The following is a 26,542-nucleotide window of genomic DNA, read 5'->3' as shown; positions in this document are numbered from 1 at the left end:
TTTATCCTGAGTTCTTAACAGTTATCTTTAGTTAAAGCTACTTTCCTGTCGCTTCTAATTTCAACTTACAAATTTCCTGCCAGAGTGTGTTTCTAGAATCGCGGTTAATGCAAATGAAGGAAGAGCGGCACTTAAGCCGAAACTGACTTCGTTAGAGAGCCAGAGATTCTGACTAGCGCGCGTTTGCCTTTTCGCTACACTCTCTCTAAGTACTGCTCAGCCGTATTTCAGGCCCTTGATAGCTCCGCCGTTTAGTTAACATTTAGAGGTCAACTCCTGTAGAATGCTGATAGCTTCGACTATATCGTTTTAGTTCAGCATTAATTAAGTTTGATTTTCTTAGTAGTCTTGAGTTCAAGCACAAATGGAGGCTTTTCTGAGAAAAGGGCCATCTGTTAATCCTTATTTTGAGCAATAAAGGGTAATTAACACTTCTTGAGTATACGTTTCTGTTTCCTGATCTAAAGCTTCCTGATCCTGTTTCCAAAGTTTCCTGATCTACACGTTACACATGGTTTTCCCCATGTGTAACGTGTATACGAGCCAGTTTCCCTTAGAAAGTCCTCCACGAAGGCATCCCTCCCCTTAGGCAGATAGCCCTAGTGTGCTTTGCCGTATTCTCAATACACACACACACATACACAATACACACCTGATCTAAAGCTATTATTTGCTTACCAGTTCTCAAGGTTTCACATACATAGCTGTAAGTTCAAGGTTGGAACCTTATAGTATTTTGCTCAATTTTTAGAATGATTAATATAATTATTTAGCATAATGATATTTTACTTGCATTCTAAATAAAAATCGTTACCCATATATTTTTAATCAAACAAAGTTGACGCAACTTGATAGAATTTTACTACATAGTATTATCACAAAATGTCTACAATAATTTGCATTCTCACTTAAGCATAAACATGAAAAATATTACATATTTATTTAAAAGATTGGTAATGTTTTTCTCACTGTCATACTCGTATCATAAAATCTACGGTATGTCAACATAACTCGGAAGAATAACATTTCAAGGCATATTACAGTCAAAATATTCTTTTTCCGTTATCTACTTTACATTGGTTGATTATGTTCCCTAGAATACACCCAGCAACATTGACAAATCTCTTGGATAAACAGAAAGTTGGATAAAACATATTAAACGGAATGAGAGACCGAAGCACGGAAAAACGCAAGAAAGACTTTATCTAAGAGTTAAGGAAACTAAACCGTCAAATCATTTCATATTGCCAAACTGGGGTTTTAAAAGTGAAAAGAAAATACTCTACTTGGAGTACATTTTCAGACCGCCCGTAAAATGCAAAATCGGAAATGCTGCGAGACCGGAAATGAATCTCGTTGGGCTGTTGTGCGTCTTGCACTCTGGTGCTGCAATAATGAAAGTGGCGAAGCACCGCCTTCGTAACGACTTTATAACCGAAATAGGGTACGATGCCCGTGTTCCGACCGTTATGAACGTAGGGACTCCGGAAATGCACTAGCCTGTCGTTTTCGAGGAGTTCAGGAGTTAGGGGGGTTGATGGAAGTAGAGGGGGAGATATTTCCCGACAACGGCAAGGGATTATTTCGGCTGCTTATCTGAGCGCTGCAGAAGTTGCTCGACTCCCAAGTCTTTCCTTCCTGACTGACAATGTGTTCTTTGAATATAGTTCAGCCAGTAGATGCATTAACAAAGGAATGGGTCTTCAAACTCTGAGATAATTTCATGACTTTTCATTGCTTTAAATAAAGAATTTTTTTCAATCTTTCGAGATTCGGCAGCTAAATCTAAGCTAAATTTATGAGCCATTTTTAGGGAACTCTATTACAACAGAAATATAAATTCTGTTACAACAGGCGCAATGGAATCTTAAGTTACCTGCGCATAAATATGCGAAAAATGTTTTCAGTCAAGACAAAGGCTGGATAAGGATATTTTAATCAAATAAGACTCAGAGCATCCCGCATCTTCTTATACTGTCTAAATTTATCGCCGCCAAATTTACTCGTGATAATTTAGAGATCAAACCGAAGTGAATATTTAAAGGAATATTATGAGAGACTCAACAATTATTTTTTAACGTATAATTCATGGGTAACATCATGTGCCTTATTTACGATATGGTTTATGATGATAAGGATTTCGGAAAAAAAAAAAAAAAAAAAAAAAAAAAACAGTAACAACAGAATTTAAGAGTATGGATGTTTTTTATGTTAGAGTATGAAAGGTTTCAGCATGAAAAAGTACAATATTTGATTAATGAGTTTCAAAATAATTTCTTCAGAAGAATCAAATAAATTAACAGTAGATTCATAGATTCCCTAAGTTTTAACCTCTTCGCTCGCAATGAAAAGGTAGTTCTTCCGAGTGCTCGTGACATTGGAGCGCTTAATTTCACTACGAAACCAAGGGCATTTTGGAATTATGCATATCATGCAAAAATAATAATTCCTATAAACGTTTGCTTTCTAGCGAAAGATTCGGATTCATGCATATAAATTCTTTCGTTGTTATTTATATGTTTAATTATGTTTATGTACGTTATAATTTATATGCTAATTATATTATAAAAATCTAGACCTATAGTAACCTAGATTTATAAGAAATGTTAAGCTTTAAGGTTAAATGTTATAAGCTATGAGGTATTTCTCCCACCTTCTTGGCGAGCCTTCGTGGTGTAGTGGTCTGCACGCTCAGAGCGTAACTGAGAGGTCTGCTGTTCGATTCCCGGCGAAGACGTTGCTAATTTTACATCTTGCCTGCTTCCAAAAATACCTAATGTCTCTACAAAGCAAAAAAATCCTAACATTTATAACAAAATAATTTAATGTACGCTATTAGTAATAATAATTATATTTACATAGTTAAATTATTTACGTACCATAATGAAGTAAAAAACTTAAGAGTTTAAACACCAGTGGCAATTAAATCCTGTTGCCTTACTTAGATACACATTTTAAGCCGCTTGCACTGTATGAAATATTTCGAAGTTCTGGCCGCGCATTACGCGTTTCATATTCGCGGAATAAAATCATAAACAATATACGTAACAACAAAAATAATACTCCAGATAGTCCATTCAATAAGGTTTCATAGCATTCTGACATAATTTACGAGCATTTAAAGTTTGAAATATAACGTTCTGTTTTAACGTATCAATTGTGATACAAGGGCCACCAGTACACTTCGCTTCTGTATCACATTTCATACGACAAGCCAACGGAGGCAAATTGCAGGGTATCATACATGATATACTGTTGGCGCAGAGGTTTAAAACTCTAAACAATAATATCAAACTACTCCAAATGATAGATATAAAACTGAAGATAGAAAGAGCTTCACTGGGACGAGCATTTTAAACACAAGCATTATTCACATTGTTTATTCTTAAAGCAGTTTTTGAGATTTTGATATAGAGTAACTTTGGAATGATGTAAATTTATCACAAGAGCTATTGCAATAGAAAAATGTATCAGTAAACTCTGTCAAAGAATTGTATTTATTTTCATACACAACCAAACGTCTCTAAAAAGTGGCACAATATTCAACCTCAAATCAAACGATTCGCAGTGGATATTTGAAGACATTTGCCAATAGCAACGAAGGAGAATTTTACTTTCTATCTGATCTATATTTGAATCTATCTTTCTGTCTACGGATATAAAAAATTTGTTTTTTATTTTTTCCTTTTATTAAGCATCTTTATGTATTTATTGACTTTTGCAATTATAAATTGAAAAATAGTAATTTTTTCCGCAAGAAAATATTTTGTACAGTACAACTCAAGCATCCTTTTTATGATCAATTAAAAATTCCAAGCATGTTAAAAAAATGTCAACAACTGCTCCCTGACCAACAGCTACAAGTTACACCCTGTTTTAAATTTGAAAAGACTTTAGGTAACATGGTAATTAACCACCAGGATATAGTAGCTAATAGCATTTGAAATTGCCAGCCCCCTGATTACAATAAATTTATAGATCCTTTTCACCAACATATCATCACAGGAGATCTTAGCATCATTCAAGATGAACAACTGCGAAAACTCATGCAACTAGGTACCAAATTTCGTCCAATTTTCTGTCTTAATAAACACTATTGCTTAAAACAGTTCAACAATGATCTTAATAAATTCATTATTTTGGCTAATAATAGCATCAACGTAGCCACGACAACATTTTTTTGAATGAAAACCAACTTTAATTGAAGATTTTAAACTTATGCTTTTTAAGCTACCTAGTTTCAGTCAAATCCACAATAAGAGACATCTAGAATCTCAAATTAATATGCTACAAGAAAGTTTTATCATCAAAATCGACAAAGCTAGTAACAATTTCAGTGTCATATGAAAAATTTTTTATTACGATATAAGGTATTTCTCCCGCTTTCCTAGCGTGCCTTCATGGTGTAGTGGTTCTGCACGTTGGGCCGGTATTTCAGAGGTCTGTGGTTCGATTCCCGGCGAAAGCGATTGCTAATTTTTCAAATCTCCTGCTTCAGAAAAACATCCTAATGTCTCTACAATGATATTCTGCATAAGGAGTTACATAGCATCTGCACCTATCAAAAAGCCTCTACCAGCTCTACAATACTTTTCAATAAATTTAAAGCACTTCATAAAAGACTTAAAATCCGTCCCAACAAATTTAATAACAGGTTTGCATATCTCCTATGCACTTCCAAAGTTTAATAAAACTCCAGTTAAATTCAGATACATAGATAACCGTACCAGAAGTTATTTAAAGGAAATAGATTATCTCTTTGCACAAAAACTTCAACTCATTCGAGATGTTATCAATAATTTTGATTTTAAAGGTCAACATTGCAACTGGATAATTTCACGCAACGAACAAATTCTTAAGACTTTAAATTCACTTAAAATAGAACATATCTAATGCTACGAGTTTGAGAACCTTTATATTACTTTATCACATTGAGAATTTCATAATAGCTTGCTTACTGTCCCTAATTTATTTCCAAAGATAACTGCAATATTATCAACTGAAGACTGGCAACCTTTTCTTTCAAGTGTACTTTTTAACAATTATATCAAATTCAATAACGTCTTTAAACAAATACAAGGTATACCTACGGGCGGCAACTTTTCAACCGCAATCTGTAAACTAATCCTCTTCACTCAAGAATTTACTTTTGTACGTTCACTTAAAATTGAAGATCAAAAGTATTACCAACACTTCTTTCGTTATATACTAAATGATCTAATTACCTTTAACAAAATTGAAAAAGCAAATATTTACCTTCTTGTCTCATGCTTATACCATTAATACAGTTCAAGATGATGTAGTTTTTTTGGATTACAATCGTTTAAAAGTCTACGAAAAATGCAGAGATTTCAATTTTCTTACACTAAAATTAACTAACTGGAATTCTAATATTTCTAAAAGGGTCATTGTCAATACAATGAATGCACAACTTCTTAGAATTAAAAGAAGCTGTGATAATACAAAACACCTCCAAGAAGAAGTACTCTACTTTGTTAATATCTTAAAAAGCAACCTTATTCCAAAAACAGTTATTAAAAATTCATTAAAAAAGCTGGTATTTACCTATTCTTTTAGATTTTTTTGAGTTAGATAATGAAGCATTTTACTTAAATACCATTGTGAAGGTGATTAATGGATAGCTAATTCAAATGATCTAATGTAAAAATGTAAAGTTAATTCCTCTCACAACTTCAATTTTACTCTCCACGTTGTCCTATCCTTTTATTGATTTTATGGGCCTTTTTCGTTTCATGCAGATTGAAAGCCCTCTAGCTTGAAGAATTCCGACTACTTGCTTTCTGGCCAATGTTTACCATTTTTTGGAATTAGCCATTTTGAATTTCACCTCATCCCAACTTTCTAGAATTTACATGGAGCAAGACGCCATCTTGAACAAATTTCTTAAGCTAGTAGGTTATCCCTAAAAATCTTGAATTATTGACTAATAGCAATTCTCTATTTATTTTATTTTGTACATTTGCCTAACCAGGCCAGTTTGCATACTTTTTTGTTACACCATTAATGTGTTTATCATTTACATTTAACAAGCAGACGCGTCGGGAAATGAAGCAGAGAAATTGAGACTAAAGTTTTTATCTAGGTTATTTTAGCAGTTAAAAAATCAAAAGTTTCGTGTACAGTCTCCATTCTTCTGTTCTGGAATTAGCTGGATTCGAAAAGCATTGTGCATTTCCCCTGAAGAGTCCACAATGAGATTCAAATTAGGCTAATTTACCATTTACCACTTTTTTGTATTTTTGCTTATGTCTTATATGACTTCTGTATTTCTGTTCAAATGTTTTAAAATAGTTTTAACTTTAATCAACTATTACTTCCAAGTTGATTTGAGCTTTAAATTCCCTTTTTATTTGTAAGTATTCTAGTGATAAATTCATTTATCTTGTATTTACACTTTTAATTGCACTTTATTTTAACTTGTGTTAAAATTATTCACCGGAACCACAGTATCACATCTGCTTCAAAGCAAAAGCATGAAAAATATTCTTTTTACCTTATTTTCTAATTTTTGCAGCTCAATGCGCAACATTCTTGACCACAAAGGTTTTTTAGTTTGTTCTTCTTTCTTAAATTATATATATATATATATATATATATAATATATATATATATAATAAAAACAAGTCAAAATTCAGGAGCAGGAGGAGGAATTTTGATGCGAAGAACTGTTTATCCATAATGACTAGCAAATAGAAGGCGAAAGCAGATTTAAATCTTCACTTTTATTTTAGGCAACATGTTGCGGCTACACACAAGTCGGCACGTTCCATGAGGCTTACATTTTTGATAGTTTTGTAGCATGAAAGCAGAGCAGACAGACAGCAGTGTAGCTAGGCCAAAGCGTGCAAAGAAAGTGCGGTACGTTCAGGATGAAATCTGAAGTCAGACTGAGTTAGTTTTGGTTTTCAAAGCATTTTGATTGGACAGTTAATACTGCTGTAAAATTATTATTGGCTGCTTGAGTTTTAGTTCAATTTACATCACCAGAATTACGTAAGAGTCATATGACATAGATGTTTCTCGAAATGACGCAGTACTAATAGAGGTTGCTATTTTTAGAATACAGAAGAGAAATTCACTTTTTTAAGCTGATAATTTAATCTTTTACGTATTCTTAATTTTTCTTACATATAATAATTACAAAACAGTACTTTTGAAAACAAAAAATATAAACATGCCTAGTATTTTCGCGCATTGAGCCGCAGAAAAATTATCATTAAAGATACAAAGTAAGAAATTTAGAACTAATATTTAACATAGACCAAAAATTGAACATCATAATTAATAAATTTCAAATAATCTTATAAATGCAACAAAGAATTTCAAAAAAGTTAAAACGAAAACTTTTTAAACAAGCAAAACCCCATTTAAAAAAATTAATGAAATTTAAAGAAAAATGAACAAAAACAGAAGAGGAATTCAATCAACTTCAATGCTTCTTCGACAGAGGGGAGGAACACTGAAATCAATTGAAGTCTCTCTATCTCTCTCTATATATATTTTATGTGTGTATATACTTTGTATTTCTTTACGTATGTACTTTTACATTGTATGTTTATGTTCACGTTTATGTTGTATGCATATATTGTATGTTATGTATAATTTTCTGGTACATGTATATATGCTATATTTTATTTTATAATTCTATAAGTAAACTAAAGATGCCACTCTGTACCGCAATGTAAAGACCATTAGCTATGCAAACTCTTATGCTAAAAATGCATAAACTCTCAAAGTGGCACTCTTGCTAACCTTGGGAAGTGTTGTTCTGAATAGTAAAGGAAGTAGGTCATACACCTGTTTACCTATGTTAGATAACAGCGCCCCATCCTACGAGCGCCACTCAGCACCCAGCTGAAAATTAATATATCCGAAGAACATTAGTTATATTTTTGTCTTGCATTACCCCGAATCGAAGTGTCTTTAAACTTGAGACAGTATCAAAAATGGTGTATTATTAATGCCGCAAGCATGCATTCCTTTATTTCATATTACTTTAAATTTCGTATTAACTAATGTTTTTGCATATTAAGTAGTTTGATACAGAGTCGTTATTAACTTAAAGTTGTGCTATATTTTATATTTCTATTAGCTCACGTTAGAAGGCTTCATTACACACCACCAGAATTTATAGCACATGCTTCTTTGATCATTCTTTTTTTTTTAATTATTTATTCAAATTTAATTAATCTTCCAGCAAATCATTAAAATTTAAAAAATTCTGCTAAGCTTTATTTACAGTTTTTTTCTCCATTTTTCGTTTATTAAAGTGATTTGTAAATGCATTTTTTTCGGCTGCACATTGGGTTGGAAATACTGCATTAAAATAAAAATGTTAAATGTACGTCATTGAGACTCTGAATCATCACCAAAGTGCTAAGCTTTACAAGTTCGGTAAAATATGTACGATTCTTTATGAGTCTCAGAGTTTTGTCACAGAGCCTTTTTAACTGATGTTTCATCTATAGTTATTGATTAGTTAATGCGTTTTAAGTTATCCTTTAATTAGGGATATCAAGTATCATTTTATTAGGGCCAAATATTTTTTTAAACGAATATAGTCAAAAAGAGTATTAGAGCAGAAAGAATGCTCATCTTCTATACATAACATCATAGAAAAAATATTGATGAAGATACGATTAAAATTTATCTTTATGATATCAATGAAAGGAAGCCTGGATAAGTATAAGTTTGAACGTTATTTATGAAAATGTTAAATTATGAAACAATCAGATAATCAACGTTGTAAATTAGGGTACGTAAGTAACAGAAATTTTGAAGCAGTAAATCTCGCCATTAAATGTTAACAATGTCAACGATTTGAGACTATATGATAAAATACAATGAAAGCATTGAAATATAGATGCTTGTTTCAAAATTATTAGATATTAGATGCTTGTTTCAAAAGCATGTTTTTTGAGCATCTTTGTAAAATTTTAAAGTTAAATCTTAGAGTTAGAAAATGAACAAATAATACAGTATCAATCAGGAGTAATAATAGCACTTCTTGTCTAAATTTCATAAACTAACATGTAATACAAAGGTTTTTAAATTAAAATGCACTGCCTTTATTTCAGATAAGATCTATGAAAATAGTGTGCATCATCACCTTCACAGCACTCATCTACAATGCCAGCAATCTTAATCTTGTAATATAACATCAATATATTAAGTACCACATAACTAAGTACTCAAACAATAGCTCAGAAAATTATATATATATGTTTTTAGCTGATCGCAAAAGCTTCCAGTTATTTATTTAAGACCTATGCTTGTGATAAATGTTATGCAAGGTGCAAGGAAAAAGATTAATTTTAATCTCTTAAACTACTAGTTTTATTTAAGACAAAACTAATTTTCATCTAAAATTTGAAATTTGTAAAAATTCTTATAGGAATGATGCAAAGTAACTTGAATGAAACATCATTAAATGTTTAGCTAGTTAATGGCTTTCTAATAAAAAAATCATAAAGCTGGAATAAGCGTTGCAAGTAGATTACCAGGATAAACAATATAGCTATGCCAAGCAACGAACTTTTTAAACTGAAAATGCAATCCATATAATTCAATATAAACTTTTAAGAAATCCAACTTGCAAATTTATTTGAATAATTAGTGCGCTAAATGCGACCTACGCAGTTCAGCCTTTCAGGTGCTTTTATCTAAAAGCCTTTCTGCTTCATTTTCACAATGTAAGGCCAAAATATGCAGGAGAAAAATCTATCTAATGGATGTCAGAAAGAAGCTAATGAAATCATGAAATAATATTTACGCACAAGCGTTGCATTAATACTTCAAAAGTAATCGTTGATGACAATTATCACAAAGCAAAGAAAATAATCTCAAAAGTCTAGAAATTTTATAACAAGTAACAAAAGTGTTTTTAATCCGAAGTACATTTTGTACAAATTTTTTATAATCTATTAAGACAAATATCTTTAAAGCATTGAATTTTTCCATTAACCCCTCCTCCCAACTACAATGACAAAGGTTTTGTTATATTTCTCTTTCTTTTCAAGTATTAGCTACCGAACACGACACTGGAGGGTCTTTTAAAGAGCAAGTAATTTGAGAAGAGTTCATATAATTCCTTATTTAATGACTTTCATTTCATTAACGAGAGCTTTGCAAATTGGATTTGAAACTGGATAGGAAGAAAAAGATCTTTAAACAGCCAATCCTATATTTATCTTCATAGCCTCCAGGAACACTTTAGTTAACATGATGGAAACGATTGTAAACATAGGTAGACGGACGTATGTTTTTGTCTAACAGTCACAAGATTAATAAATTAAATTCGCATTAATTACACATTAAATAAAGAATGGATTAATCTCACGTGTTAAGAAACTGTCTTAAAACTTTTAGTTTTTAATCTCCTAAGATTTATTTATTGTGTAATAACTAAACTTTGTTTTTAGTTCAGGAAAGACGATCAGCTTATTTGCTATAACTATATAATTTATAATATCTGGATAATTAGCAAAAACTTAATGCGAACTAATGACGAAATTCTAAATGTATCATACCGATAGCATGTTCTGTATTGTTACGAATTTGGTATTTAAAAAGCTAATGTTAGTTCAATTACAAATTAAATGATTTTATTTTTCGCGCAGTGCAGCGCGTGACGAATATTAAAAGAAAGCTAAGCCGTAAAATTGAAATTACAAGAGCGCGTGCATTAAATAAATAAATATCTCTTTTTGATTTCGAGAAAGTACTGGAAAATTCTAGCGCGTGATTTTAAAATCTTATAAAAGGAGGAAAACATCTCAGTTTGTAGTAGTTGCTTAGTTTGTTGTTGTTTAGAAAACTGCTCTTGTTGACTGTAGCGAATTCGCGGATTAGCGTTCTTTAGCTGTTTTTAATTGCGTTCTATTGGACATTTGAGTAGTTAAAAGATAACTACTGTGAGATATTGTAATACTGCATGATAATTTAAGAAAATTTAAGCATTTTTTTGTTGTGATAATAATAAATTTTTTTTTGTTCATTTTTCATCGGACTTGTGCATTCATTTCATAACGAACCCGTACGCACGCAACAATTTTTGGTGTCAGAAGTGGGATTTGAATGCCAATAACAAGAGCGATAGAAGAGCAATTAAGGCAGTTAATATCAGCCTTTGCCTCATTTAAAAAAGAAATTAAAGAGGAAATGAAATTGGGCCAGGAATCCGTTAAGGAAGAAATGAAATTGGGCCAGGAATCCGTTAAGGACGAAATGAAAGCCGTTCAAGCTGGTCAAGAAGAAATGAAAAGAGAAATTACTTGCATAATAGAAAATAAATTTGAAGCTATGGAAGGCAGAATTGACGCAGTTGAAAATAAAGTTGGACATATTGAAGAAAAAGTTTCTTCCGTAAAAGATCATATTGAAGAAAGAGTTTCTTCGGTGAAAGAAGAAATAGAAGAAAGAGTTTCTTCTGTAAAAGAACATATAGAAGGGAGAGTTTCTGCTGTGGAGGAACGAATTGAAGGAAGAGTTTGTGCCGTCCAACACCAAATCGAACAACAAATTGATGAGAGAGTTTCTGCAGTTGCCAAAGAAATGGATACTTTAAAGAAATTCGTAACGTCGGCAGGGAGCAGGAGTGATGATTTTAAATTCTTACCAATGCCTGCTCGTCCACCTCTGAAGCTATCCACGTGTGATGGGAAGACCTCCTGGCAGGTGTATAAGACACAATTTTCTATCGTGGCGGATGCGAATGGATGGGATTCCCAAGCTAAGGCCTGTCATCTCGCCGCTTCTCTAAGAGCCGACGCAGCGGATATCCTTCAGACTCTTCCCGAAAACAAAAGGTTAGATTTCGAAGCTCTATCCGGCGCTTTGGAGCTGCGCTTCGGCGAGAAATGTTTAAAAGACTACAGCAGGCTCCAATTAAAATCTCGTCAACAGCAGCCTACCGAAACACTTCAGGAGCTCGCCGCGGATGTTGAAAGGCTGTCCCATCTCGCCTTTTCGGAATGCCCGACAGAAACAAGGGAAATACTGTCCTTACAATACTTTATCGACGGCATCCGAGATACTGAAATACAGAAAGCTCTTCGAATGGCAGATGTAAAGGACATAAAAAGCGCTCTGTTGTACGCCATGGAGTTCGAGGCAGCCCAGCAAGCAACTAGTAGAGATCGCTACCCAGTTAGAGCTGTGCGAGTCCATGAGCCAGTGGATCAACTGATGGCTCGTTTAGATGATTTAGCCAGACAAGTCGAAGATTTGATACGGAGTAGGAGCGAGAAGAAAGTGGCTCTAAGGTGTTGGAGATGTGGTAGTGAAGGTCACCTAAGACGGAATTGCAGAACACCCCAGGGTACGGAATATAAAGCAGATGATTTTACCAGACAAGTCAGTGGCTTGAGACGGAACAGAAGTGAAAAGAAATTAATTCTAAAGTGCTGGAACTGCGGAGTTGAAGGCCACATACGAAGAAACTGCAGAACACCCCGAGGTACGGAAAATAAGACCATTTCCCAGCAACAACGCAGTAAACAAATTAGTGACCATATCGAGGAACGGAGGTTGCCAGATAGTGAAAAACCTTGTTTTAAAGCTCTTAAAATTTATACAGTGAGTGGCAACAATAACGGACTGTCCATCAATGGGAATATCGATGGAGTTCCTTGCAGTATGATCATTGACACAGGAGCTAATGTTACCATCATTAGGAAAGATTTAGCTGAACAATTTAAAGATAAACTTATTTGGACGCCATCCTGTGTTACCCTTCAGTCTGCGTCTGGTGACAAGATCGACATAACTGGGAAGTTAAACGTAAACATCACGTTTGGAAGTGCCGCCTACCATCACACGGCATATGTGGCGGATATTACAGATCCATGCATACTCGCATTGGACTTTTTAAGGAAATACAATTTTTCCTTAGACTTGAAAAACAACAAACTGCTTTCAGGATCTAAAGACATGACTATCCATCCTAAGAAGGGATCCTCACCTGGAAATGCCGACGCTTTGTCCGAAAGAACCAGCTCGAGAAACAGCCGAAATCATGCTAGGGTCGAAAAGAAACACCAGACTACCAGCTATTCTCCATCTCAGATGCTCTTCGGTCGAGACCTTCGTCTGCCTTGTGACCGCCTGTTTCATCGCCGTACGGATGCGCCTTCATCGCCTGAGGAACACATCCAAGATGTCAAGGCCCGTTTTGAAGTGATGCACCGTTCCGCACGAAAGCGAGTGAACTTGGCGACGGAGAAAGTGAAGACCAGATACAACACGAGAGCTGCTGGACATAGATCCAACGAAGGAGACAAGGTGTGGTTGTGGAACCCGATTCGACGAAAAGGAGTCAGGCCTGATTTACAGTCACCTTGGGATGGTTCGCACACAATCCTAAACAAGCTAAATGACGTCATGGTTCGGATCCGTGAGTCTTCGAACTCTTACGACAGGTTAGCTCATTACTATGGCCATAGTACATAATGTAAATAATTGTAAATAGTATAAGACCATGGTCCGTTTTGTTTTTAAATGTGTATTTGATTTGTTTTATGTATTGCATTTATTGTTCATGTTGTTTATTATTGTAATGTAATGCTTATTAATGCATTTATGCCACAGTTGTAAGTTTAGCTTTAGCTTCCTGTCCAGGGATTGTACTGCCCGGGACGTGCAGTCCTTGGGAAGGGGGCAGTGTTACGAATTTGGTATTTAAAAAGCTAATGTTAGTTCAATTACAAATTAAATGATTTTATTTCTCGCGCAGTGCAGCGCGTGACGAATATTAAAAGAAAGCTAAGCCGTAAAATTGAAATTACAAGAGCGCGTGCATTAAATAAATAAATATCTCTTTTTGATTTCGAGAAAGTACTGGAAAATTCTAGCGCGTGATTTTAAAATCTTATAAAAGGAGGAAAACATCTCAGTTTGTAGTAGTTGCTTAGTTTGTTGTTGTTTAGAAAACTGCTCTTGTTGATTGTAGCGAATTCGCGGATTAGCGTTCTTTAGCTGTTTTTAATTGCGTTCTATTGGACATTTGAGTAGTTAAAAGATAACTACTGTGAGATATTGTAATACTGCATGATAATTTAAGAAAATTTAAGCATTTTTTTGTTGTGATAATAATAAATTTTTTTTTGTTCATTTTTCATCGGACTTGTGCATTCATTTCATAACGAACCCGTACGCACGCAACAGTATAATTTATTAAATTTTTATCGCTCTTGCATCGTTACTAGTTTTCACTTCTGCTGAATCAAATTCAAATTTAGGTTCAAAGACGGAAAATATTCGATCTTTAAGATCAAAGATTAAAGATCTGAGATCAGAGACGGAAATTTTAGCAGTTCAGTCAAATTTTAGTTTCGCCAGTTCATTTCCTTCAGCTCTAATTCCCAGTAGAAATAGTTTAACGAAGAATTAAAATAGCTCAATGAGGTTATTTAATGCCTGTAGCTCCGTTATTTTGAGGCATTTCAGTCAAGAAATATCATAACAGATCAAAAGCAATGATTCTTGATACCAAGAAACTTAGATTTTTCCTATGATCCATTATAAAACCTATCTGCGTAGATATCTGATACTGTGAAACCTGTGAAACTTTTAATTCATACGAAACTCAGCTTTAGTATAGCTCTTTTATCTTGGAATAAATCTCATTTGCATAACTTAATGTCGAAAGAATTACATCGCAATTAAAATACTTCCTTCATTTATTAGCATTTGAACAGGTAGGAAAAGTGGAAGTATGTATCCAAATTTCAGATTTCGATTTCTAATTTTATCTTACAGTCGCGTGTCTATGTTATATGTATATCTGTGCCAAAAATAACTTTCAATGAAAAGTATCCTAGATGGTGTTCCCGATTGGGGGAAACAGTTATATATAACAAAGAGGATGGGAAAAGCAGGAAATGATCTCGCATAGCGGTGAGCTGCGGCGATTGTAAATTAGGAAATAAAGCTCATTATTGGAATCGGTGGGCGCTAAGTTCCTGTGACCGGTGTTAATCCATTCTAATGACTGTTCTCTCCGCGATAACGAAGTTTGGTATAATAATCTCTATTACCTTGCTGCGTTACTTCAAGGCAAAAAGATTCTTTGGAATCATGAAGTACAAATCCCTTTTCGTTTCTTTACGCCATGTAATGGCCAGACTTACCGTAATAGAATGGCAGAGGAAAGACTTAACATATTTTCGATCTCATCATAATGGGTAAAGTAGAAGTGTTTTTAACACACCGTGAAGCAGTGTATGATGCCGCACATTACAGGATGAAAGAAATAATCATATTTTATAAATCTCTAAATGTTTATTGTTGAATTCTTCCCTTTTGGGTGATGGATAATTAATTTGTGATCTGCTTGCTTTGAATTTTATGAAGGAAGTTGCAAAGGTTTTACAAGGTTTTTTTTCCTCCCCCTGTTTCGGTGTCACTGAATTTTAAAGCCTTCTTTGTTTACTTTTGTGGAAATCCCTTCATAAAAGTTATATTTTTATTTGTAACTTACTTTAAATTTCGTATTAACTAATGTTGTATTTTTAATATCGTAGCCATCTCATTTTTATCCATTGTAACTAATGTTCATCAATAATTTTGAAATACTGTTGTGTGGAATACCTATTTTATTAACGAAAATGTTTTCCAGTACTTTAAAAGGAGCTGTCGTTTTGCATTCTCTTACAGTGATCTGATTACTAAATATGCTTACGAGTGCCGAATGCAATCCAGTTGAAGTCTGTTCGTTGTGAAGGTAAATATGTTGCTGACTTATGAACTAATAGTTTATTACTACCACTTTCCTATTTGTGTTTAATGTTAATTTAAGTAAAGAGAGGATACAGAAATTAATTTATAACTGTTTGTACGTTCCATACGGAGTTTGGCAATACATGCTACATCTTGGGAGCCGCTTCAGTTTGTGTCTTTTAATAAGCTCATCGGTTCTCTTACTTCCTCTGCTTTGAAAGATGTTAATCTTTCTTTTGTAGCTAAGTTACATCTTCTAATAATCACCTTATTTTGTTTCAGTTTCCATGTATTGCAGATTTTATGTGTAGCTTACATAAATGCTTGAACTGCAACTACAGTTCGGAGTGAAAAAATAATAATAACTTTAGTTTACGGTCCTTTTGTAGTATGCCTACAGCATTTAAAGTAAAGAAAATGCATTTTACTTACAGAGAGTTCTTTAATTATAGTCGTTTCTGATTATCATGATTGTCAAGTTTATTTCTGATTATGAAACAAAGGAACGGATTTTGTGCTCAGAAATAATTTTGCCATTTGCATCTAAAATAAACTAAATTTAGTAGTTTAGTTACTTAAAAAATTTACAAAAAATAAAGTCATTAATACCGTGAAATTATCAGTTATGGCGATTAAATTATTAATATGGCCCATTGAATATTCGAATTCAGGTAATGCTATAGTATATGTTTCGATGATTCCTGATTCCACACTTGTCTTCTATAAGTTTCTTCCCTTGTACCTATGGATGTATACTATACACGGAAGTGAAGTTGTACCACTTGTGCACTGAACCTTCTATATAAAGGCTTCTGTTGTTTCTTTATATTTATTGTTCTTAATTTCGGTTTTTTTTAGAAAAATATAAAAACTTAATATTCGTTTCGAAATTACTTCGAGATATGTTGTTACTGTTTAATTCTCCCAATAAATGTTGTTATTTTTTTAATTAATGATTTCCTTTTTATGCTGGCCATTATTTTTTTTCCCATTCCAGTTTTAGTGCTTAATAATATTTGTTTTATATATTCTGTTTCAATTTCATTTAGATATTGGAACTTTTATTTGCTTTTGTGTCTCCCGTACTGCTATGACTATTTGGACAGCTATGGAAATGCTAATGGAAAACTGTTTTAAGCTCAGCTTATCGAAGAAAAATTAAAGCTTTATATTAAAAGTTCATCTGAAATTCAGCTTTTGGGGGAAATCTCGGGACTCTGGGGCACGCTTCGGGTAGTCACGTGTACTGAGAGGCCTCGTGTACTGACAAGCCTCGTTCAATGACTGGTCCAAAGATAAAAGTTCATGTGGCTAATAAATAGCCTGTTGAGTAACATGTATCCGTTAGCTTAACTTGAAGTATCGCAACGCAGTGATCTCAAACAGGCGGCCTCGGAGCAATTATGTATGGCCCAAAAACTAATTAATCTGCAGTGCAATACAAATCTTACTCAAACATTTGAAGATGCAGATTTTATTAACTTTTATTCGTACAAGTCAAAATATAAATAAGCTTGGTTATGAATTTTTGCACTCAGAATAGTCGATTTGTTTGAGAATATACTTAAATGTGAACAGGTTTTTTTTTCACAGCTAAAAATTAATAAGAAAAGAACCCAATTGATCGATCAGCATCTACAGTTCGTGATGAACGTAATTTCTAGCAATTTCTCTCCAAGACAAAAAACATCAGAATCGAAACGCCATCAAGTGTCAACCTGCAGTTAAGAAATGAAGAAGCTTAGAATTATTTATATACAAACATGCGTATCTTTATTATGTGTTGAAGAAAAATTTAGTAAAAGTAAGAAAAGTGACTCGGTTATCATTATTTATCCTCAAGTTTTGTCCCACATGAAAATTTTTTCAGAAGACTCAAAACGTTTTTATGTTTTGTTTATTTTTGGTTTAATTCCAGTAAATTACTTAATGATTAATTAAGCTCATAAAATACAAATAAATATCAGTCTGAAATAAAAATAAAGGAAGTCTGAAATAAAAATAAAGGAAGTCTGAAATAAATGTCAGTCTGAAAATATAATATTTAGCTCCCGATATGTTTCTGTACAAAAACCGATAAAAATTCTCATATGTCCCAAACTTTATGTTTTAGATTTTCTATCTGAATAAATTTTTTAAATATAAATTTATATAAATTTGAATATAAATTTAAATTTATTTGATAATTACTTCTAAATTTGTATTTAAAATTATTTGTAAATAAAAATTTGAATTTTTTCCCTTTGAGAGGTTATTAATATTTTTATGAATGTTTTGATAAATATCTAGTAATTTTATTTAAAATAATTTTTATTTTATTAATAAAATTTTCATTTTTTGAAATGAAAAGTTTTGGCCCCTCAGATCAAGCATTTGGCCCGCATACAATTTGAGTCTCCGACCACTGTCGTAACGGATAAAGAATTTGGAAAGTTTGAGCTAAAACGTTCTAACGGGAGGGGAAATCCTACTGAACAGAAGAGAAACACAGGAAAATAAAACATAAAATTAGCAAAGCAACAACTTTGTATTTAGTCGAACCTCAAACCGGCAAACAAGTACAGGTCCCTCTTCATCAGAGAAAAAAAAGAACTTCACTAATTTCCTCAAAACTCACGATACGATAATGTCTTAAATCTGAACTACCTGTTGCACTAACTGCATCTTTTAGTTACCACTAATGGCCGAGTGGTTAAGACCGCTGAACACTGCTTGTTCGACTTGGGCTCAGGTGTCGGAGAAAGGGCTCTATGCATATCTATTGTGGATTTTCTAACGTGTAACGTAAATGCGAGCCGGTTTCTCTCAAAAAGAGTTTTAGGAAGAAATCCTTCAAGCAAACGACTCTCGAGTGCTTTATTTTAATGAGCTAAGAAACTTTTCAAACGTCTTTCAGTATTGTTTAAACACACAGTATTGTTTAATCGCAAAGGTAGTACAGGTAGATCCAACACTGTTCATTATTTTTATTATCATATAAGTATTCTTGAGTTTGTATTAAGTAACTATTAAATTATTTGTAATGTCACCATACAGAATAACTGCTAGGCAGTATAAATAATAAAACCCAAACTGTATTCATTAAAAAGCAGACACTTAAGTAAAAATGTGTATAGTATATAATTACATAAATAAACACAGACGCTAAAATTGTGATTAACTTAGATGAAACATTTTCAGTGCTCCAATTTGCAAACAAAATGTTCCAAGTTTATTACGCCTGTATTACGTCTTCAAAATAACAAATTTTGAATAAATAGTTCTAAAGAAATTTGTAATTATTAGAACTTAAATTTTGTAAATTTTCTAAAACATTTGCAAAAACAGGCCATTTTAGTAACAAATTAAATGCAGTGTACCTATAATGAAAGATTTCTTATTAATGACCAAGAGCTTATGAGTAATCCAGACTTCATTCTTCTAATCCTTCTTGTCTATCTGAAGAAACAATTCGTAAGTGGCGTAAAACTAAGAAGTGGCTTTAGTGTCTAGAAGAGGAGAAGAAATTTGACATCTCCACCCTACGCGTTAACATCCTCTCCATTTCTGGCAAATAAATTCTCAGCTTCTCGACAAGTTCTCCCCTGGGAAGTCTCCCTTCGTTACTCTTTTGGACGTCGACCACAAACCCAACAGCCTGCTCTTGACAGACTCCATATTAATCACTCGCCTCTGTCCGGGTGCTACTTCCACCAGGAAATCGAGGCTTTTAAATGGAATTGCTGCTCAAATTAGATCTTCTCCTCTCCCCAGCCTCCTTAATTACTCGTTCATCCACCGCCTCACCACTTCAGTTGCCATAGTTTTATGTTTCATTAAAGAAGAGAAAGCATATTTACAATTGTATAAGTATTATTCTTTAAACAGTAAAGGATAGTGTAGCGTTCGGTGTAAAGAATTCTTTGCAACTTTCCGACGAAGAAGGATTCACAAACTTCCTTTCATACTTATATGTACCAGAGTTTTAATTTCAGTTCCTTGTTTCTTTATTCTTCTTGTAAAATTTATGAGTGATTTAAAACTGGAACAGAAGTTTTGTTGAAAGAAATTAAATAATAACAACATTTTTCAAAGCATGAAACGAGAGACTTACTTACAGCTTTGGATTTAAACATTTCATTGAAATATTAAAATTGTGATTGTTCTTTTCCATCGTTCACAAGCAAAACATTATGAAGTTACAATTCCAGTTCTAGAACATGAGAATCCTGGTGACATATTCTTTAACTGTTTAAGATTTTCAAGGTTTGTTGTAAAGTAAGAGTTATTTGGAGCCTGCAAATAACGAAGGATATGATTTGCTAATTTTGAAATTTACTATAAATTCCACGAATAACGGCAAATAGAGGTTTACGTGAGATTTTTTATCTGTATGTTACTGAAATCAGTCCATATATTTAGTTATCATGCAAAGAAGATAACTTTCTGAGCAAAATAGGGTTAGAAATAGAAACAAAAATTAAACCACACCTTAGACTAAATTTAGAGAAAATAGTTTCCTGAATTTTGATAGGATAAGCTGAATGCAAAAAACTATTCTGGAGGAACAAATTAATTATTATCATCACGGTTCTAAACAGCAAACTTAAAGTAAGTTTAATTCTGTCTCTCACATGTCGAAGAAGTTTTAAATTACCCATTCAGTTATCACATGAGTTATGATTGTGCAATAAAGCGAGTAATTATCAGCAGCTGGTTCCTTGATTAGTAAATTGGCTGTAAGCCAACAAGAGAGCATTTCACACGAGTTGAACTCCGTTGAAGTAATTTGGAATGATTAAACGAGCAGGAATTCTCAATTAAATACGTCGTTGCTTCTAATCTTTGCAACATCTTTTAGCAGGTCATTCATTTTGATGAAAGTACACATAAATAATAATAAGATTATAATGCGAGAAATGTAGACTAAAATATTAAACTTGCTGAAAACTCTTATTTATCACGGAAGATGAGTTTCATTTAGAATTCACATTTTTAAACTTGCACGGTTGATTTAAACTGGGATTTTTAAACTGGGAAGGTTAAATTTGTATTCCCCTTTAGATCAGATCATTCATCTTTGATTTATGAGACATATAAAGTGTGTTTGTAAAATGTTAAGACAGAATTGTTTTCAACTAAACTCACTGCAGCTACAATAAGTCAGCTAGCACCAATGATTATAAATGAATCTTGTTTTTTTATAGTGCCGTGTACTTATGGAAGAAGTTTAAAAGAACTTTATATGCTTTTATTCAGTTGGTATAAAGTAGCATAAATTTAAAAGTTTGGCAACGAACAACAGTAACATTTTCTTCACTCAATGCAACAATCATCAAGCAATTTATTGCCTAGAAAAATTACAATTTATTAAATATACCAATGGATATTAGATGTACTTTTTGCTGTATACATTCTTGCCTCTAAATTTAATTTAGTTTTGAAAGAGACTATCTGATTCAGGAATTTATGAAAACGAAACTAGGTACCTAAATAATATTCAAATATTTGACTCTTACAGGGAATCCATAATCTTCATAAACGTACTAAAAGATGTGCAACATAAGAAGGAAACATGTAAAATTATTAATAAAGATAATTAGGTTTCCAGAAACCTTTACTTTCAATGCTTTCAGTCTTAAAACATTGTGGATATATCGATTGCATAAATTTTATATTTCATTCTCTAAAACATAACATTGTTAGTTTTACTCTTAATTTATCTCAACAGAAATTAATGTGAATTTCATAACAAGACTTGATTCTCTTGGTACACAATAGTTTTATATAAGTTTAATATTAAAAGGACTTCAATAGTTAACATTCAAGTATAGGATACAAGAGTTGATTTCTTAAAAGGTTAAACTGTTCACACAGTTTGGAGTTTAGAATTAAATGAAAAAATCGTATTAGGTAGTAAAACAGTGGAAATGATGGAAAGACCGGTGCTGTAACTAACTTTTCGTGTTCCATGTGAAAGGCTTGTTATTGACTTTTTAAAATATCCAATATCCGTGATTCATGTAGAAGCTTGATATGAGGGTATATCTATTACAAAGTTTAGTCAAACTAGTGAAATCCTAGGGGAGATAGGAGGAATGATTAACACAACAAAATTATAGTAAAATAGAAAAAGGAAAACGCTGCTTTGTTTCAAAAATGACCTTTTTATGAATGAAAGACGACGAGGAACAATGTTTGAAAAGCAACTAGTATACATGGAAATTCAAGGTCGAAGAAATAATAATGTACTGTATATAATTAGTGAAGGAATGATTTCATGTTAAGCCTTTTATTTAAAATGCAACGAAAATCCTTTTATACGTGCGTTTTGCTATATGTAAATCACTAATTATATTTATATCACAAAACCGCGGTAAATTGCCTAAAAGTATAAAAAATCTAGCTTAACGTTTGCAATATGCAGTTTAACTTGGCGAATCTTGTCTAACTTCAGTCCTAGCAGAAAAAGATATTTATATTTAGCAACATCCAACAAAAATGTCCATCGCCAATGCTTACCAAAAAGTGTAAAAGATGTCGCTAGCTCTGTAATTGATTGAGCTACTGTTGTTCAAGACATTCTTCGGAGCATTGATCTCAAATTCAAACTACATGTAGGCCGAATGCACTACCTTTCCTTTAACAAAATTTAAAAAGAAAAGTTTAAACTGAATTTTTGATTTCATTTATTTATCAAAATATACATAAACAATATAGATAATAATAATAACACAAAGGACAAATTCAATTTAAAAAAAAAACATTCTATTAAGTCTAAAGGTCTGAGGTCTAGACTACCAGCGAAACATTTCTATACCGTTAAAGTATGGAAAACAGTTATTCTGCAGATTATCTAGCTAATCTTCAGATTTACTAGGGTGATTCGTCAAAGTGCCCAAAATTCTCTAATTACTTAGGTAATCTCACATTACCGACTAGGCACTTGTTAAAGTGTAAATAAGATATTTGTTGGAACAACAGTAGTGTTTCTGTACGCTTATAACAGCTGCCACGTTACTTTTAAACTGTTGATAGGACAGGATGTTTCTGATAAACTTCAGAAAAATCGTACTATAAATTTAAATGCATCACAAATAGATGTGATTGTCGCAAAACTCAACTGCTATGTAATTCAAAGTGTGACCAATCTTTAGATTGCATTAATAAGTAAGCATATTTTTATCATATGCTTTGCAAATTTAGTTCATTAATTCTAATAATATTTTAAACCGTCTTCTTCTTTGTATTATAGTTTTAGATTAATTCTATCAACTAATTTGATTGTTGGATTGTAATTACTTGATGTTTTAGATATCGAACATTAAATAAATAACATTATGTTTATTTCAGCGTACAGAAACGTTCGTATTGTTCCAGCAAAGATTTTATTTTCAGTTTAGCGACCGTTTGACTAGTAAGCAATGTACAGACTAGCGAGTGTCTAGCAGGTAATGTGCAAAGTGGAGGGGGAGGGAAAGGAAATGAAAGAAACAAACTTTTGAACTTTAACGATACGGAAGCCGTTAATGTGCGCATTACCTAGGTTAAATGCGGAAAAATCTTAATTTTGCACTTTAACGAAGCAAATCAATTAATTTGCAGATTAGCTAGGTAATGCGATTTAAACACACTGGCAGCTAAATGTTAAAGCTTAGATTGACATTTATTTCAGGTAATTCCAATATGTTGCATTAATCACAAAATAACTTACTTTTGCCTAGACTGTAAAATAGGAAATTTCATAAAGAATAATGAAGCGGCACCAAACTGCCAGGGCTGACAAAGCCAAAAAAATTACTGACTAATACCAAAATGAAAAATTCTTTCATCTTACCCTAGTCAAGTGTCCTGGGGTACAAGTAAGTAACAAAGCTGAAACTTATTCATTCTATCTTTTGTCTTTCAGTAGCAATTGCCACATAAGCTGAGTCTGTAACTTTATGTCTCTAAAGGTACAAGCATTGTATGTGCAACAAATACTACATTATTATGTATTCGCGGGACGAATAAGATTACCTCGAGGCAGCGAGTTCGAGACCATTGCATTAGTCCATTAAGAAAGTGAGTATATCTCCGTAACATATCTATACACTCTCTGAGACTGTAATAATCCCATATCAGCTGCAATCTCTAATTCTAATTCTTGTTTTACGAGTACAGTTATAGGAGCGTACTGAGATTTAATCACAGTATGATTTTAGTGACATGAATTGAAAGATAAACTACTTTCTTAATGATACAAAAGAGAAACACGATAAGTTAAAACTTCCATTTAAGTATAGTTCATCTTTATAATAACTTGACACTTCTCGAGGCCATGATTTTGATTCTTTGTTTCAGGGAGAAAATTCTCATGACTATATTGCTGAACACATGTGGTTTGTGAGACATGATATCGACATGAAATTGCTACTTGAATAACAGGTAAAAACGAAGCTTGAGAATTTAAAGTGTCAGATTAGATATGACTGGTTTTATTGAAACATACCATGCATTCCAAAGGAAATTGTTGTGTCCCTCTTCTCGGAAAAGCAAAAGCGTTCTGAGACATAATATTATTGATACTAATTATTAACTGTTACCGATCTTTATTATTAAATATTATTTCTCATAATAGTACTTTTAATCGTTAGAATTTATCGTTATTATCATTTTTAACATTACTAACTAGCGAGTAAGCCTGCAAGATAAGCGGGCTACAGCCAAAGCAATAGTTATAAGTTCTATGTACTGAAAAACTAAAAATAAAATGAATTATTAATTTAATGTACCGCACACAGAGTTGCTAGCTGCGAACAGAGCAAAATTTATGAGTTCTATGTACTCCTGAAAAGAAAGCGCATAAAAGCATTTCATTATGAATAAAATCAGTTCATTCTTTCCAAGTAAAAATCAATTCGTAAATAATTTTTTGTTGCCAAATCCGGAAACAAAACTTTGCACACTTCGGGATAATATGTATCCGTGTGACGTCGTGAATTAAATTTAATGTAAGATAACAACTTTTCCTCTATATAAATAAAAGAATTAGCGTGGCAATAACATACCGTGTCAATTATCGTAATCTGAAACAAAAAAAGTTACCAACAACGGCTATTTATTTAAAATACTGACATTAACGAAAAAGTTTCGACATACAATGACGTCACATTAACGCGTGTTTTCTTCAACGTCAGAAGAAAACCTTCTATAACAATAATAGTATATTTAATGTTTGCAACGCTATTTTTATTTCATGATTTGTAAAACGTGCAAATTTCTTATTAACAAACTCTACGATTTGAAAGCGAGCAGTAGTAACACCTTTACCTTATTACTACGAACTAATTAATGGAATTTACAAGAATACCATTTGATAATTTTATGTTATGTAGAGAAATTATCTGATAGCGTTATAAAAATTTGGTGAATGATTTTATGATTTATGGAAAACTTAATTTTTATTTGATTATGAATTATTTATTTTAAGGCTTTAATTTTGGGGAAAATCAGATGCTTCTGGGAATATTATTTAGTTTAAAAGAGTATTATTTATTTTCCTCTATTTGTAAATCTTGTACAAACTTTTATTCATTGTGAAAGAAGCAGGGAAAGGGAGGCAATTTTTGCCAAGTCATGATTTCGCGCGCTTTAGAATGTTCGAGAAAGAATTTTCATTGTTAGTTGACCTTAAGAGAGGAAAGTACGTGACGGAAAGGTCAAAGGTTGCTACTTGTCTTTCAATGTAAGTCATTCAGGTTTTTGGCGATTGAGGGTCCGGTTGTTGGCTAAGTGAAGAAGGGCGCGCATGCGCGATCACCCTTATTTCCGCATTCTGGAGTTGAAAACGAAGATTTTGCCATAATTAAGGGGGCGATAAGTGAAGCCATAGTGGGAGCCCGGGTTGTGAAGGAGACGAAGGAAAATTCGAGTTGGATTCACTTTTTGGCTCACCCTCTGACTGACTCGCTGATTTTCGGGCTTGCTGGACTTACGGGCTTGCTGGACAAAATGTAATTACGAAGAGAGATGTTTTCCGGCGGGGAGCGGCAAATATGCTCCCCGGCCGCGTTTGGTTAAGAGGCGAGACTCGCTTACGGACTCACTCTTGGACTCGCTGATTTTCGGGCCGGCTGGACTAGTGGACGTTGCTCTTGAAAACTGGCTTGAAGGAAATTCGAGTTGGATTCTCTCTCTTACTGACTGGCGGGTGGAACTTACTTGGGACGTTACTCGTGAAGCTTGCTCTTGGGATGAGTAAGTACAGGCGAGCCGTAATTGCCTAGAAACAACGTTTCTGACCTGAGGCTGAAAACCCTCTTCCTTGCGGCGTGCTGGTAAAGAGGCGAAATTTGAACGAGTTACCTGCGTGTTGACATAGGACTTTCAGGACCAAGCGGATAGCCGTCCTGGGCAGCAGTGCTCCTGTTTCTGTTCTACAGTGGTGAAGTGGAGTCTACATTTTTAGAACCAGTGTCAAGATGAGCCCGGCCGACATCAACGCTTGATAAGATAAGAGTCCTCCGCTTCAAGATGTCCCCTCAAGATAAGTTTTATTTTTTTTGGTGTGTTTGAACTTTAAGCAAGTTTTTCAAAAACGTCCTTAGCAGTAAAAACAACGTCGAATCTAAAATTTAACTCTCAGGCCATAAATTGTTTCCCTTTCCTTTCTTTTAAATTACCAGACAAACCTTAAGTTTTTTCATGAATTTAAATGAAAGATTTAAATTCTAAATTAAACTCTCAGATGAGGTTAAGATTTTTCATATTGTGATGTAATTGAATAAACTGATATTTAATCTGGAAAACTATTACAGTATGTTTTCTTTATATATTTAATATG

At 33.1% G+C, this 26,542-nt stretch overlaps 1 protein-coding gene and 1 long non-coding RNA gene across 3 annotated transcripts in view; one reads left to right on the top strand and one right to left on the bottom strand.

Moving 5' to 3' along the window:
• Window positions 1–26,542, bottom strand: part of LOC118192073 (uncharacterized) — a 544,392-nt gene that overhangs the window by 127,364 nt on the left and 390,486 nt on the right. The window lies entirely within an intron of this gene.
• The window catches only part of LOC118182984 (uncharacterized), a 137,601-nt gene that overhangs the window by 63,794 nt on the left and 47,265 nt on the right, over window positions 1–26,542 (top strand). For both annotated transcript variants that reach the window (XR_004757156.2, XR_004757155.2), the window contains exons 2-3: window positions 15,676–15,742; window positions 24,061–24,144. This is a non-coding gene — a long non-coding RNA (uncharacterized LOC118182984). The remainder of the gene's footprint in view (window positions 1–15,675; window positions 15,743–24,060; window positions 24,145–26,542) is intronic.

The sequence above is a fragment of the Stegodyphus dumicola genome, chromosome 10 (genome assembly GCF_044657685.1).
Source record: "Stegodyphus dumicola isolate Sdum_Otavi_A_Nest chromosome 10, ASM4465768v1".
Lineage (NCBI taxonomy): Eukaryota > Metazoa > Arthropoda > Arachnida > Araneae > Eresidae > Stegodyphus > Stegodyphus dumicola.
This window is presented reverse-complemented; position numbering and strand designations above follow the sequence as displayed.